Here is a 17638-nt window from a genome sequence, read left to right as displayed (position 1 = left end):
GCCGCCGTCGGAAGGCCAACATGCACACACGTGCTATGCCTGCAAGTGATATTCAATTGACACTGCGGTCGTCTCGGTCTCTGCTATTTTTCGTACATTCAGTCATGACCTGTACTTAAACATATTCATGATTGTTAAGCTTAATTGAAACAGAAATGAGAGATACCCGATGTAACAAAAAGAATTGATCAGCCACTGTGGAGTGCTTTATACTCTGAAGTTATGAAATTGTTTTAACAGCGTACTTCTTCTTGCTTGCTCGTGACCGACCGCCATTGAATTTTGGTTATTTCATTGTACACTTTAGCGTAATTGATATCTCTGGCCCCAATTATATTTAGTTCGTTTGTATTTTTATGGACCCTCCAGACATGGTCATCAACCATCTTACCATTAAAGAACCTTATAAGATTTCAGAATTTCGCTTCACAGTTGTGAACTCCCAATATGAAAATTTTACCATCCTGTACGTAATTTTGCTAACAAATCTATGTCACGAAGTCATACATAAAGTAAAAAATAAACCTTAATAATGAAAATCTAAGATTTTCATTTTTTACTAACATATACTTACGCCAGAATCCTTAAACAAATTTCTGTTAGTGATAACGTTTCCTTTACAGGGAGTGTAGCGGAACCGACATTTAGAGCATTGTCTGATTACATCACTGTCCGTACTACTGCACTCTTCTGAACTCTGCATGCATGAGGTGGTATCTTTCTACCTTGCAGGCCATAACTTCAGCACCAGATTCCTAAAACACTCACAGAACATCGTTGTACAACTGTTGTAGGAAGACTGATCAGAACCAGTGTCACACACGTTGGAAGTACCTCGTGGAACAATAAACAAATGTGACTTTTGCTTACATGATTTATCATCTGACATCCATTTGGTTCCAAATCTGACGTCCGGTTAGTGAATTTACACTGCACTGTCACCTATCTACACCAACATTGTTACACCGCACTGTCATTTACCTACATCAGTATGAACAGCATGGAAAAACGGTCTACGTTATTTCGGAAGTAGTCACCATTACGCTTAACAGGTTTGTAAATTCCCCACTATGTATTTCTGTATGAAATATAGCCCACTCTATAAAAAACGATGTACACCAAATTATCCAACTTTAACATCTATGTTAACCCTCGACTAAACAGAACCCAATTTGAATTGAACTGTAACTGGTCTGAATACTACTCGTCTTTGTACTAACTGCGCAAATGAAGTAAAACAGGTATCTGGCCCTAATAAAAATTTCCGCTTACCTTGTGCCTTGTAAACATCGTTGCAGATTTCCGAACACTACTATGCTTAACAAAGTTAACAATGATTTAATAAGAATGAAATTTTAACAGTTTTTATGAAAACCAAACAGCTTAATCACTTGATACATTACTGCACGACTCAGGGGAGTGAGGTGGTCCATTTCTCAGGTCTGAGCAGGTGAGAAAAAGTTAACTAGGTGACAACAATCATTCCGACAAACTAGCTACACAGTCATGCAGTCTTACCTGAAAAACCTTCTCTGAAATAAAGGCCTTATTCAAAATTATTATAATTTCGCCTTTCAATGGATACATCACTTCATCCTTACTGCACAAACACAAAATGTGAAAATACTGAACTTTTCCTCGGAGCGAAACAGTATATACCAAAGTCAACAAACTAATCTCCGTCCCTCTAGGCCTACGCCAGGAGACAGAGACCAAGAATAAAGGCAATAGAGAACTTCAAAATGATTCGCTATCAGGATGGTAAGAAAATCGGAGATGAGCTCTATAAAGAATCTACCGTATCTGACAGGGAAGAAAAGGAAAGTATTCAGGCAAGTGTCAATGGGAACATGTAACTGCGCGTGTGTTGTGGTATACAGTTTCAGCAAGATAACAATAAAACTTGTTACTTATTATTAATAAAGCATGAGGTTTTATTTAATCACTTTAATTCCCAAATAATGAACGTTATTTTGTTCAAGAAATCTCAACCTGGGAACGTGCAGCAATGTTGTCTTTCAAGCAGTGTACATGTCTCCAAGTTCATTCACAAAAGCAATCATTTACAATCGACAAACAAGCTAATGTATGACATGTAATCTGAACTAAACAAGAGTATTGATTTTTTGCAATTTCATTGCTGTTGTTTAAAAGACTCTTCGCCAGTGGCAGATCGTTTATCAAATTTAACGATACTCTTATTCGAGGAGGAAATACATTTCTATAAGCAGTTCTGTCACACATTACCAAATGTACACAACAGTAATGTATTTTCCTGTACTAAAATTTCATAAAACGTGTTACGAAATAACCAGGCTTCATACATCAGCAAATAAGAATTTATTTCACGTAAGACGCGGTTTGCATTCATAGAAGTTCGATGTGTTCACTGTCAAACTGGAATTTATTAGCTCAGAGTGGATCCTCGGCCACTAATACACAATTATTAATGCAATTATGGCCAATAACATCTAAGTCCGTATAGAAAATCAGTTTGAAATCGCCGCTGCAATATTTTACTAAGATCACTTATCGATTCTGGTTCAGGCTGTATTTTACTCATAAAAAAAGGTAGTAAATATTTTCTCGCCTTCAGTATATGCATTAACATTCGAAAATATTTCTCAATGTTTCATGGCACATTAATATTCACTATTTACCAATAAACTGCGCTGTAGATCATTAGCGTTAACGGCTGCGCTCTTTGGTAGCTGAGCAGAAAATTTAACTTTTACATAGGACGAGAATTACAATGAAATAAAACTCCAAAGAACGAAGATTCATTTCAGTAACACATAACTTTATTTTTAAATGTCGGTTAGTAACATAACACTACTTTAGTACAGTTTTTTACTGACCTCTGTGTTACGAGGCATCAATCAAATCCTATCAGTACAACAGTTCGAACAAGAAGAAGGATTATTCTACAAAAATCATAGGTAACAAAAGATTAATATTTTCACTATCGTTTTACATGGATCTCTTCTGATAAATAATTTTTTACCAATTATTACATTATGTTGTTGATAATAAATATTTATTATTTTATTAATGATGAAGTCCCTTTCATCAGTATCACAAGAATACGAACAAAGCTCAGTCACATTCCACATACAATGCTGTTGTGAATATTATTTTGAATAAAATATGTGCTTGGGTATTACATTAATCCTTGGCCTGAGGAAAAAAATTCTAGTTTATGTATTGTATATTTTTTTTATTAGACCACCATATCTATGTTCCTTATTGTTCAGGTTCACTCCATCAACGCATTATTCTCATTATGCAAATGTTCAGATACAGCACTGAGCAACTCGTGACTCAATTAGTGTCGATGTGATTGTGTAAATGCCTTCAGGAACTGTAAGCTCTTGGAAAATGCTGCGGAGACTTTTAGGATTATCTTATCCTCCCTCTCCCTCATCTTGGTTCACTAAATCCGGAAAACCGGGAACGAAACCTTCCAATGGGCTTCGAGAGAATACATTTACCTACTCTTATGTGTCAGGTTTGACATGATTATCACAGAAAAGTCTTGAACACGAATATTTACGTTTGCGTTTAGTTTTATCACAAATCAAAGGATTCTTTCACCAAGGTTTAACATGAAAATTAAAAGTTCAATATGACAAAAGCTCATATAACAGTACCCCGACGACGTCACATAGCCACTCCCAAGTCGAGCCGCTGGATCTAAGGAAGGTGGAGACCATTGCCGGAACACCCCAGACCAAGTGGATGGAGCGTTAACTCCTGTCGGCCGCACCCTGGTCTGGATGGTGTCCGGGCATTAGCCACGCTGGATATTTGACACGATTTTACCTGCTCCGAAGTGTTGGGTCCCTTGTCTCTCCCCCCCCCCCTCCCCCCACCCCAACTCTCCTCCTCCTCCTCACCCGCCGCCCGACCCCTGGATGTGCTTACGCCGAAAACCGGATCGTTGCAAGGGAAAGCTGCTTTCGAAGAACGGGGAAGTGTTCAACGTATTAGAACATCTCTGTGGACCACCTGACGATGCGGCTCTGGAAGTGAGAAAGCAAGTGGAAAGGGCGAAGAGAAGGTCACGAGACGAAACTACACAGTTATCAGAGATATACGCGGATGAAAGGGGCAATCTACATAATAAGTTATGAATTTCTCACAGTGATGCCGAATTCAGAATCTATGAAGCGAACCATGCGTCGCCGACGGAGTCAAGCGCTGGGGAACCAACAAGAGCCTAAGAACTCTTATGAAATTGATGTTCATGAAGATCTATTAAAAATGGCAGAGGGCAGTAGTTTTCTTCTAGAAGACGATATATTAGAGGAGAGAATATAGATTTGTAGTGGAAGCAAAGGAAAAGAAAGTTTAAAAACACGTTCCCATTTTTTAAGAAAGGAACATTTAAAAGTTGCAGCAAGCAGTTTGCACAAAGCTACACCATACACGTAGACTTAGGAGGCCCGATTAAAGAAACAAACATTCTTCCTATTGTATTTGCACTGCTCCCTAATAAGAAGAGAGACACATGTGTTCGTCTGTTTCGTCTGATAAAACAGGCAGTCCCTGAGTGGTGTCCTAAAGAAGTGAATGTCGATTTTGAGGCAGCTGCAATATCGGCCATTCGTAAAGTTTTTACCACAATTGAAATGAATGGATACTATTTCCATTTAAAGAAGAGTTTATTGACAATGATTCAAGTTCTCTGTCTAACTGAGGATTTAACACTACACGTCACCATGTGTGCAGCGCCGGCGTTTGTAAAACAGAAGGACGTAAGCGATGGATGGATTGACATTCATGCAGAAGCTCCTAATAACGGAAGGCTCTCTCAATGTTTTGACTGCTTTGTGGACAACTGGCTAGAGAATGAGGATATCCGAATAGAAATGTGGAACTGCTACGGAAAAAGGCACCGAAGCAAAACAAAATAAACAGAACAATTGTAAACGTTCACCCCAGAATAATCTACTCGGTGGAGTGCTTGACAAAGGAAGCAGAGCTCACAAACTGCATGTTCATGAAATTGGAAGGTAATCCCGAAGGTAGGAAGAGGAAGAGGAAGTACTTCAAGCTGGATGACAGAATAGAGACAATCGTAAAGAATTATGAAGAGACTGGCAACATTAGGCCCTGCGTGAAAGCCATTGCCCATGTTCAGAAACTGGACTGAAATACGTTAAAAATAATGTATTAAAAACTATGAAGACCACTGAGTCCTCTCAGATTACTGAGATAAAATTATTAAAATACTGAAGCAGCATTATAGGCGCTAATATTAAGTTGCAATTGTATATAGAGTGTACATTAGTTCAGCCTATTTAGGCTGATTTTAAACACTCCAGAACGGTAAATGGCCATTTATCATTTTGACAGTCCAAAGCCTGTGCAAAGCGTGATGGGAAACAGCCTTTATTGTAAGAATTAAAGCGTATTTCAAGCCTTACAAAAGTATCCCTAAATAGCTTAACAATGTAACTAGCTGGTCCCAGCTCGGTTCCCTAGCGCGTAATCAAGAAGCAGTGAAATTTGGCTTAACGAAGCCAACATAAAACATCACTCAAATGATCCTCCTGTAACCAGAATTTACAGTTACATCTAACTTTTTTTCAATAGTAATTTCCTATTTAAGTAAGAGCTCCTATTGTCGTCACATTAAGGTAACTTTTTTCTACCTTCTAATATTATGGCCTTACTATTAAATAGTTGTGAGCTCTAAAATTATTTTCTGCAGCTTCAGAGACGCAACTATCAACTAAAATATCATGGTTTGTTAAACTGATAGTATAAGCTTTTGTAAAAGAAAATGGGAACTGAACCTTTGAATTGCACGTAAAATTGACATCCCAAAACTGATCTGATTCTAAGATTGACAATTTTGGGACCTCAAATATTTGTTTTTATAAGTCTAGCTGCAAACATTTATAGTAGATGGACGTCTACTTAACTACATTTAGACAAAGTTCTTTAAAAATTAAAATTCATTACTAAATTGTTGATTATCTTTAAATAGGCCAGTAAAAGCAACTGAAACTAGACAAGGAGCTTACTACTGAAAATTAATTGTTACTAAGGAACATCAGCAACAAATGTATTAGACCTACTTTTCTTATACGTTAGAGACTTTTTGAAAAGATATTTGATCGTTTCCTCTGTCACAGACAGTTCACGCACCTCTGCAACTTCAGTTATTTGATAGTGTAATTTGAGTCGCTTTGCAACATCAGGGATATCTACTTCTATATTTGCAGCTTTTCTCATTTCGAATTCTGTAATATTTACTTCGTCTTCTTCGGCAAAGGAATTTCGGAAAACTGCATTTAGTAACTCCACTTTAGTGGCGCTGTCATCAGTAACATTACCGTTGCTGTCGTGCAGTAGAGGTACTTACTGAGCCTTTCCGCTGGTTTACTTAACGTAAGACCAGAATATCTTTGGTTTATCCGTCACATTTCTAGAGAGAGTTTCGTTGTGCAAACTATTAAATGCATCTCGCATTGAAATCTGCACTAAATTTCGAGTCTCAGTAAAACTTCACCAATCTTGGAGATTTTGCATTCGTCTAAATTACACGTGCCTTTTTCGGTGCTCCTGCAGCAGCTTTCGTCGTGTTTTGTGTACCGTGGGGAATCAGTTCTGTCTCTTATTACTTTATTTGGCATGAATCTCTCGAGTGCTGTTGATACTATTTCTTTGAACTTACGCCACATGTGGTCTTCACTTACATAGTTTGGAAGGATTGGAGACTGTCCCGTAGAAAGACGTCAACTGAATATGTAGCTGCTTTTATAAATAGATACATTTCGCGTTTAGTTTTGTTGAATTTCTTTGTTACTGAATTGAGCCTCGCTACGACTGTGTTCACTAATCCCTGTATCCGTCGTGATGCTCAGGAATATTTGTGGCTAAAAGGTCAAGTGTGTTTTCGTAACCATTTACAATTTGAATGGCCTCGTGAACTAACTATTGCAAATAATTATCAAAAAAGCATTTTGAACAATTACGGAAGCTGTTTTCTATGTACAATAGGGTCTGAAAATGTAATTTTCTCAACATACGGAAGGTAGATTGAAGTCACTGCCAGCTATAATTGTATGAGTAGGGTACCTATTTGTGATAAGACTCAAGTTTTCTTTGAACTGTTCAGCAACTGTTTCATCGAAGGCCGGGGGTCGGTAAAAGGAGCCAGTTATTAATTTATTTCGGTTGTCGAATACAAACTCTGCCCATGCTAAGTCACAGAAACTATCTGCTTCAATGTCGCATGTGAGCTGGAACACACATTACATTATTTTTCCTTAAGTTGAGCTTCTTGTTTCTGTTGTAGTGGTGACCATTACAATTACGGCTTTTCCCTCCAAAACCTGGAATGCTTTCTCTGTGACCCTGTAAATACCAGAGCTAAACAATGTAGAACAACAACGTACTTTACAAGCATAGCATTCTGTATTACTTCATTTCCTTATTTCTAAAATTTTAAAATAGTACGTCGACTTTACATGACATGTCAAACATATATGTTCTTATCTCTATTTAGTGAACGTATGTTCAGTCATATTTTGAACATTGTCCCTCTACAGTTTACTAACTAATGTTTCGCCGCAAGGGATATCGGATTTTAGAGAGTAAATTAATATGGAGTATGTCGTTCTTCTTTTCAAACATTCGCGAACCCATTTCGTCTCTCCTTATCGTCCTTTGGGCATGCAGTTGTAGTAATTAAAGTAGGCACAAATGCACTGATCAAAAATAAATGATTAGCATACATTCGCATTCTGTTTATATCGTTCCTCTCTTGTTGCTCCCATGGCGATGGACTGTTTCTATCGCAATCGGTAAGCGTGAAAGGAAGCTACCGTACAGACAGAGTGATCTATATTTATACTTGGCAGAACTAATTACATACTGACGTAATCGTCGGTATTGCTTTCGTTTCCCAAAAGTAATAAATATTTCGATTTCGGAAAAGAAGCTCTGTATTTCGCCAAGATGTCGAACAAGAAGGTTCCTTGCGTACTGGTTGAATCGAGTAAAATGTGGAGACGGCGGTTTGAAAGTGCACAGAAGAAGTATTGCTTTCGTTTCCCAAAAGTAATAAATATTTCGATTTCGGAAAAGAAGCTCTGTATTTCGCCAAGATGTCGAACAAGAAGGTTCCTTACGTACTGGTTGTATCGAGTAAAATGTGTAGACGGCGGTTTGAAAGTGCACAGAAGAAGTACGAGGAAGGGCGTCCCCTACCTGAGGGATCGCTACTCAAGCTACCTGGCGAAGGGGCAAGTGTGGCAAATGTCCGGCGTGGCAAATGTCCGGCATTCGGTCTGGATCTGTTGGTGTCTGGAAGTATTACTGAAGCAGGTCCTGCTTTGCTCATTGCACGTCTCTCTCATACAAGGTTGGTACATAAAAAGTCGAAAACTGGTTTAAGTAACAAGCTAATTATTAAATTAATCCTGTGGAAGAAGTGTTACTTTCACATTCACTTTCATTCACACGGATTCACACATTTTGTTTTCGGATGATGTTCTGTATCTTAACACTATTCATCTGAATGTAGTGATTCGTTGTCTACTTTAATTAGCTATGCACATGTACAACACTGCATCTTTTGTCAGTCTGGTGGCCATCATGTGCTTTGTTTATTTTCTGCACTAAGCAAATATTTGTGCGAGACACTGCGGGACAGTGTTGCATTATATTGTTCCTAAGCGGGTGGGTGTACAGTTCGTCTCATAACATTTGACAGGAGATGACTCGTAACAGCTTTATTCGAGGTCTGAAATTTTATATCAATCTTCATACTGTTGACAGTTTTTCAACATCCATGTCGATGCTGCTAACATTAACACTCTGTGAGCGTTCATATGTTCGCTGATCACAGCTATAATCACTGTTCTCCTTCCTTAAAAGGAAACACAATTTTTCACGTGTCCACTAGACTTTCATAGTTCTTCTGGGGCACGCTTCACTCTCCTGATTACTGCTAGTGTTTCATAAACCACACAACAGACAATCTTCTATATAACTGACACTTTACAAAGTAATGATTTTTGTTCGCGTCCACATTGTTCCACATTGCAGTTTGCAATAACATGATTACAAAGATCATATACTACCAAAAAAAAAGGAAAGAAAAAGAAACAAAGAAAGTGGACAAGATGACTCTTGGAATCCTCTACATTGTTCTGACCATAGGATCATCTATGAACTGTGTAGATACCAGTACATTTCCATATCTGATGGCATACATTTTATTTATTATCATTTATACACATTCATTAATATTCTTGTTAGAATTATTACCAGATTATGGGACAGATGTCCATGTTTGGTGCAATTGACAAGAGAAAATCTCACATGAGCAAATGGCAAAGACAACTGCATAAGGAAAACGTACCCAAACGGTACACAAAGGAAAATGGACCTAACAGAGCGAGTGTGCACAGAAAGATATCACTGAAAAGAACACAAAATCCCACAAATTATCTTACAACTAACATATATACAAATAACAATAGCTAAATGGGTGAAATGTGTACATAAAATATCTACCAGAAAATTAATATCTGAAAATATTACACTCGCAGCCAGAATAATAAAGCACTAATATTTAATAATCCCCCCCCCCCCCCAAGGCCAACCATGGATCTAGCCGTTGGTGGAGAGGCTTGCGTGCCTCAGCAATACAGATAGCGCTACTGTAGGTGCAACCGCAATGGAGAGGTATATGTTGAGAGGGTGGACAAACGTGCGGTTCCTGAAGAGCGGCAGCAGCCCATTCAGTAGTTGCAGGGGCAATAGTCTGGATGATTGACTGAACTGCCCTTATAACACTACCCAAAACGGCGTTGCTGTGCTGGTACTGCGAACGGCTGAAAGCAAGGGGAAACTACAGACGGAATTTTTACCGAGGGCATGCAGCTTTACTGTATGGTTAAACGATGATGGCGTTCTCTTGTATAAAATATTCCGGAGGTAAAATAGTCCCCCATTCGGATCTTCTGGCGGGCGGGTGTCGTTATCTGGAGAAAGAAAACTGGCGTTCTACGGATCGGAGCGTGGAATGTCAGATCCCTTAATCGGGCAGGTAGGATAGAAAATTTAGAAAGGGAAATGGATAGTTTAAAGTTAGATATAGTAGGAATTAGTGAAGTTCTGTGGCAGGAGGAACAAGACTTCCGGTCAGGTGAATACAGGGTTATAAGTACAAAATGAAATAGGGGTAATGCAGGAGTAGGTTCAATAATGAATAAAAAATACGAATGCGGGTAATCTACTACAAACACCATAGTGAACGCATTATTGTGGCCAAGATAGAAACGAAGCCCACGCCTACCACAGTAGTACAAGTTTATATGCCAACTAGCTCCGCAGATAACGAAGACATTGATGAAATGTATAATGAGATAAAAGAAATTATTCAGATAGTGAAGGGAGAAGAAAATTTAATATTCGTGGGTGACTGGAATTCGATAGTAGGAAAAGGAAGAAAAGGAACCATAATAGGCGAATATGGAATGGGGGTAAGGAATGAAAGAGGAAGGCGCCTGGTAGAATTTTGCACAGAGGATAACTTAATCATAGTAACATTTGGTTCAACAATCATGAAAGAAGGTTGTAGACGTGGAAGAAGCCTGGAGATACTGGAAGGTTTCAAATAGATTATATAATGGTAAGACAGATATTTAGGAACCAGGTTTTAAATTGTAAGACATTTCCAGAGATAGATGTGGACTCTGACCACAATCTATTGGTTATGAACTGTCGATTAAAACTGAAGAAACTGCAAAAAGGTGGGAATTTAAGGAGATGGGACCTGTATCAACTGACAGAAGCAGAGGTTGTAGAGAGGTTCGTAGACAGCATTAGGGAACGATTGACAAGAATGGAGGAAAGAAATACAGTAGATGAAGAATGGGTAACTTTCAGAGATGAAATAGTGAAGGCAGCAGAGTATCAAGCAGGTAAAAAGACGAGAGGTAATAGAAATCTTTGGGTAACAGAAGAGCTATTGAATTTAATCGATGTTAGGAGAAAAAACAAAAATGCAGTAAATGAATCAGGCAAAAAGGAATACAAACGTCTAAAAAATGAGATCGATAGGAAGTGCAATATGGCTAAGCAGGGATGGCTAGAGGACAAATGTAAGGATGTAGAGACGTATATCACTAGGGGTAAGATAGATACTGCCTACAGGAAAATTAAAGAGACCTTTGGAGAAAAGAGAACCACTTGTATGAATATCAAGAGCTCAGATGGAAACCCAGTTCTAAGCAAAGAAGGAAAAGCAGAATGGTGGAAGGACTATATAGAGGGTATATTACAAGGGCGATGTTGTTGAGGACAATATTATGGAAATGGAGAAGGATGTAGGTGGAGATGAAATGGGAGATATGATACTGCGTGAAGAGTTTGACAGAGCACTGAAAGACCTAAGTCGAAACAAGGACCCAGGAGTAGACAACATTTCATTAGAATTACTGATAGCTTTGGGAGAGCCAGCCCCCACAAAACTCTACCATCTGGTGATCAACATGTTTGAGACAGGCCAAATACCCTTAGATTCCAATCCCAAATACAGCAGGTGTTGACAGATGCGAAGATTACCGAACTATCAGTTTAATAAGTCACGGCTGCAAAATACTAACACGAATTCTTTACAGACGAATGGAAAAACTGTTAGAAGCCGACCTCGGGGAAGATCAGTTTGGAATCCGTAGAAATGTTGGAACAAGTGAGGCAATACTGACCCTACGACTTATCTTAGAAAATAGATTAAGTAAAGGCAAACCTACATTTCTAGCATTTTAGACTTAGAGAAAGCTTCTGACAATGTTGACCGGAATACTCTCTTTCAAATTCTGAAGGTGCAGGGGTAAAATACGAAAGGAGCGAAAGGCTATTTGCAATTCGTACAGAAGCCAGATGGCAGTTATAAGAGTAGCGGGGCGTGAAAGGGAAGCAGTGTTATGGAAGGGAGTGAGAAAGGGTTGTAGCCTATCCCCGATGTTATTCAATCTGTATATTGAGCAAGCAGTAAAGGAAACAAAAGAAAAAAACAGGAGTAGGAATTAAACTCCATGGAGGAGAAATAAAGACTTTGAAGTTCGCCGATGACATTGTAATTCTGTCAGAGACAGCAAAGGACCTGGAAAAGCAGCTGATCGGAACGGACAGTGTTTTAAAAGGAGGATATAAGATGAACATCAACAAAAGCAAAAGGAGAATAATGGAATGTAGTCGAATTAAATCGGGTCATGCTGAGGGTTAGATTAGGAAATGAGACGCTTAAAGTAGTAATGTGTTTTGCTATTTGGGGAGCAAAATAACTGATGATGGTCGAAGTAGAGAGGATATAAAATGTAGACTGGCAATGGCAAGGAAAGCGTTTCTGAAGAAGAGAAATTTGTTAACATCAAGTATAGATTTAAATGTCAGAAAGTCGTTTCTGAAAGTGTTTGCATGGAGTGTAGCCATGTATGGAAGTGAAACGTGGACGATGAATAGTTTTGGCAAAGAGAGAACAGATGCTTTAGAAATGTTGTGCTACAGAAGAATGCTGAAGATTAGATGGGTAGATCACATAACTAATGACGAGGTATGGAATAGAACTGGGGAGAAGAGAAATTTGTTTCACAACTTGACTAGAAGAAGGGATCGGTTGGTAGGACATATTCTGAGGCATCAAGGGAACACTAATTTAGTATTGGAGGGCAGCGTGGAGGGTAAAAATCGAAGAGATGAATACACTAAACAGATTCAGAAGGATGTAGGTTGCAGTAGGTATTGGGAGATGAAGCTTGCACAGGATAGAGTAGCACGGAGAGCTGCATAAAACCAGTCTCTGGACTGAAGACCACAACACAACAACAAACATTTAATACTGCTGTCAGTTAAGCTGAAATGTAGCTATATTTAACGTCACGCACGTAATTACTGCCGCCTCGAACCTGAACATGAACAACTGTTCCTAGCTTGGTTCCAGTTGTCGGTGTATAGCACAGCTTAATCGTCCGCAGGAACTGCTTGCAACACTTCTGATGCCCATAATAGTCTCTCTCATGTCAGATTCACACACGAAAAGAGAATAACATATGTATTAATAATTTATTGTGGTACACTACATCTACAAACGATAACAATAAAAACAATGTCTTACAATAAATGTTGTGTACTCTCGTCCCACGTTTGGTCCCCACGTGGCGTGTGGTGTCATTGTGTGTGTGTTATGTTGTACAATTTCAACAACGTTACAACAAAACTTCTTACTTGCTATTAATGTAACATTGGGTTTTATTCATACACTTGTTTTCCCGGCTAAGGAACATTACTTTTTTAAACAAATCTCCACCTGTGAACGTGTAGCAATTTTCTGTCAATCAATGTACATGTCGGCGCCAAGTTCATTCACAAAAGTAATCATTTATAACTCACAAACAAGCTATATGTATCATAGTAATCCAAAGTAAACAAGAGTAAAGTTTTAGTAATATCAATGACATTGTTTAAACGACTCTTTGTTAGTTGCAGATCGTTTTTCGAAATTGATGCCATCGTTATTCGAGGTGGCAACACTTTTCTTTAAGCAAATGAACAGTTCTGTCACACGATACCACATGTACACAACATTAATGTATTATCCTTTCAAAATATTTCTTAAAAGTTGTTAAGAAATAACCAGTCTTCATACATCAGCTGGTAAGTATTTATATCACGTAAGATGCTTTGATAGAAGATCGATATGTTCACTGTCTAACTGGAATGTATTAGCTCAGAGTTGGTCCTCAGCGACTAGCACACAATTATTATTTAGTTACAACCAACAACATCTAAGTCTGTATAGAAAAACAATTTCAAACTGTGAGAGATTGCAGGGCACTATCGGCCGGCCGGAGTGGCCGTGCGGTTCTAGGCGCTACAGTCTGGAGCCGAGCGACCGCTACGGTCGCAGGTTCGAATCCTGCCTCGGGCATGGATGTGTGTGATGTCCTTCGGTTAGTTAGGTTTAATTAGTTCTAAGTTCTAGGCGACTGATGACCTTAGAAGTTAAGTTGCATAGTGCTCAGAGCCATTTGAACCATTTTTGAACCAGGGCACTATCACTTCTGATACGGTGTTAAGCTGCGCATTGTTCTTAGGGAAGTTAATCTTTATAGCTTGGTTGCTATTCCTGGATACTATCTGACATCATTCATGTGATGAAATGGTTGGCAGTAGTTAATGCTGTTGCTTGTGTGTTCTAGTGAAGGAATACAGGTAAGCTTTACCTGTGTTTAAAGAAAGAGGGTGCTGATTTAAACGACTGGAGTAAAAGTGTACGGCGGCTAAAGGGCCAACGAGAGCGTTTTTTCTGCAAAACCTCTGTGAAAACATTGCAGATTTCCCAGCTCCTCAGTCTCAGTGTGTAGACACGTTGGATGGCGCCGGTCGGTCGGCGGCCACGTCCAAGTAGTCTGACTAGCGATTAGGTGTCACTGTGGCAATGCGCAGAGCATTGATGGCCAACAATAAAGCAGAGGAAAGGCCCTTATTAGGCAGGAAGCCGATGAGACGACTGTGTGTTTCTGCGAATTTCCGTGGGACAGGTCAGTGGCGCCCAGACGTCCAGTCTCTGGTACAAAACATATTTATGAAGGCACGAGGTTATTAGGGAGTTTATGGCCTTTCTTTGGAAATTTCGAAATGGACGCCTCACGGGGGATAACAGTCTTTTTATGGAGGGGTGTGGTTCCATCCAAGTCATGCTTTTAGCGAAAGACACGGCATAAAGGCGTGGGAAAGATGCCGCGATGCTGAATAAAAAAATTAATTTTTAATTTAATTATTTTTAAATTAGCTGAATGGTTAAATCTTTGTATGTAAAGGGACAGTGTCCCAGCTTCGAGTGCCATGCTCCAGCTTTTGGTTGGCTTGGGCTAAAGTGGGAGTAGTCTAAGATGTAAAAGTGCTAGGCTACTGAGCTGGCGGGGAAAGGCGACAGAAGAAGAAATGGACACTGTTGTTCTGGCGCTTTGCTAGTAAAGAACTGCAGGTCCTTACCTAAGCGGTGTGACTTATGTCCTTTGCTAGTGTGCCACTTAGAGCCCGTGCCAGTCACCATCTGAAACATCAGAGGCGCTGCTTCTAGCATCACGCACACAACGTGTGATGTGTGGATGCACATATTTGTCTTGAGTCGGCTGTCCAAACATTTGACATATTCCGTCATCCATAAACGTGGCACGGAGTCAAACTGGTTTGGCAGACCAGCAAACGGCTCCACCTGCACACTGAAACCCACCAGGGTTTCAGAGGTTCATAGGGAAATACTTGCACTCTGAATTAGGCGAACGCGAGACCGCATACTAGCATTTTTCGGGCGTGCACCATGTATAACAGATTGCTGCCGCCCATGACTTCAGTCGCCAAGCGCATCGTGGTTTGCTGCCCTGACCTGCAAAAGGGTAAAATATTTGCTGCTATGGTGTAGGGCTCCAATATATGCTTCTCAGCAGCCTGTTCTATGGGAATATATTTTTCTTTATGGAATAGTAGAGTATGGGTGCTTGATAGTAGCGTAGTTTTTGGGCCATACCACGGTAAGTCAAGTAAAGCGATTAGTTCTGGTTAGTGTTGTGTATTGATCCCCAGCTGATCACTTTGTTCGCCATCGACCCCATATCATTCAATGTGTTTGTCCAATAAAAAATGTCGGTGTGTCGTTTCTTTAGCCATATTTTGTTTCGTAATGTTAAAAATGAATAAATCTATTGATATTTAGATTACAACTCCTCCCTGTGTTCTGATTAACATAACGTTTCTCATTTTTATTAAAGTCATCATTACAATCGAAAGTGAGAACCTAGCACTTGACGAACCACTGCCAGGATCTAGATCCTTGGCACTTCCCTGATGCTGTCATTTTGCGTCCTTGCCAAACAGGCGCACACAATGATGAAATGAAAAAAAAAATTGTCCATTAGTATCTTGTAGATACTTAATTCTCTGATTGTATTGTTTATGAGTTTTATTTACAGTGCATGTGTGTCAGTGACTTCTGTGTCACAGGTCGACCGTTTTCCCGTCGTTGCTAACGGCATTGTCGTATTATTCTTGTGGTGTTTACTATTGTATTTGTTTTGTATTTGGTTGTTTTTGATTCTGAATCTCGTGTGCTATTGTCGTAGTCTCGAACTGCATACGGCTTTGCTATTTTTTTTTTTTTTGACGTCAGCGTATTGTATTGGTTATATCTTGTTAGTTACATAATATGTTTGTCAACGTGTTGCACGGATAATTGAAGTTTGTTGTTGATAGAGAATTTGAATGATGATCAAAGTAGAGCACGGAGGCAAGTAGACTGGGAGCGGAAAAATAAAACGTAAGTCATGGAGGAAGAGCGCAATGAAACGGTGGAGGAACAGTTTGAACGTAGGGAGGCGTTGCTATTGTTAGCAAGAATGACGCCGTCAACAAGGAAATCAGGCTGACGAAAGCGATAGGGCTTTTGTTGAGGGGACAGACAGTGTCAGATCGCGTGTGATAGAAGATGTGAGCGTATCACAACATATCGAAGCTGAGCTGATTATTAGGAATCCGGATACAGAAGACAATGCGGTATCAGAACGCAATGATGAGGATACGAAAGCAGAGAAATCAAGTATGAGTAGTTCGGTCGATCACTATAGTGAGGAACAGGAAGAGGATTCATATCTGGTGGCATTTTTAATGGGAATGGAGAAGAAACTTGGTAGACTAAAAGGAATGGAGGAGAAGATTAGTGGACTAAAAGCAATGGAGGAGAAAATTAATCAGGCGATAACGGGCATAAAAATTATCGGTGCTCAGGTAAATCAGATGCGAGAGGAACACAAGTCCGGGCAAATAAACTCCAGGAAGACCTACGTAAAGTAGACACCAAAGCAATCAAAAGTTTAAAAATGGCACATGATGCTAGGAAGACAGCAGAGAGCGCCAAGACAGTAGCAAGTTTCGCAAGACGAGTAGCAGCTGAAGCATCGAAAATTATTAAACGCAATGTATTGCAAGGACAAGAGGCAGTGATCAATTTGAATAAGAAGGTCGAAAGCGTGGAAAAACAGTAAAATGACGCGGAAAAGCGCATCGACACGAAGATACGTGAAGTTTTAATGCGACAGCGGCCATGGGCAAATTAGAGTCAGAGCTGTGCAAATTAGGGACTGGTTGGGACATGACAACTGCAACACCAGTGAGCGATAATGAAGAGGTCCGGACTCTCCTTTCATTCAAATCTCAACAGGAAACGTTCAACACGCGTATGGAGAAGTAATTGGATGAGGCGCTAAGGAAACAACTTCAAATGCGGCCAAGCGCGAACGCAACAGAACCAGAAACAAACTGGGACGGGACGGATAACTGCATACCATTAGCAGCGAGCAGAGGTCATGGTGAGATAAACGTCGCATTTTCTCTTAGCCTTAGAGGAAGCACAAATGAGGGGACGTCGAACGAGGACAACCAAAGGACTGATATTTTCCGTAGCACGGAAGTTGTCGACGAAACGCCATTTAATTTTCAACACTTCTTACAATTGAGGGTAACTTTACTCACCCATGCATTTGGATATCACAATTTGACCCCTCTTTGCCTCCAAATTGGCGATTACAATACAAATTAGACTTTATTTGTGGACACT

The sequence above is a fragment of the Schistocerca cancellata genome, chromosome 3 (genome assembly GCF_023864275.1).
Source record: "Schistocerca cancellata isolate TAMUIC-IGC-003103 chromosome 3, iqSchCanc2.1, whole genome shotgun sequence".
NCBI lineage: Eukaryota > Metazoa > Arthropoda > Insecta > Orthoptera > Acrididae > Schistocerca > Schistocerca cancellata.
This window is presented reverse-complemented; position numbering follows the sequence as displayed.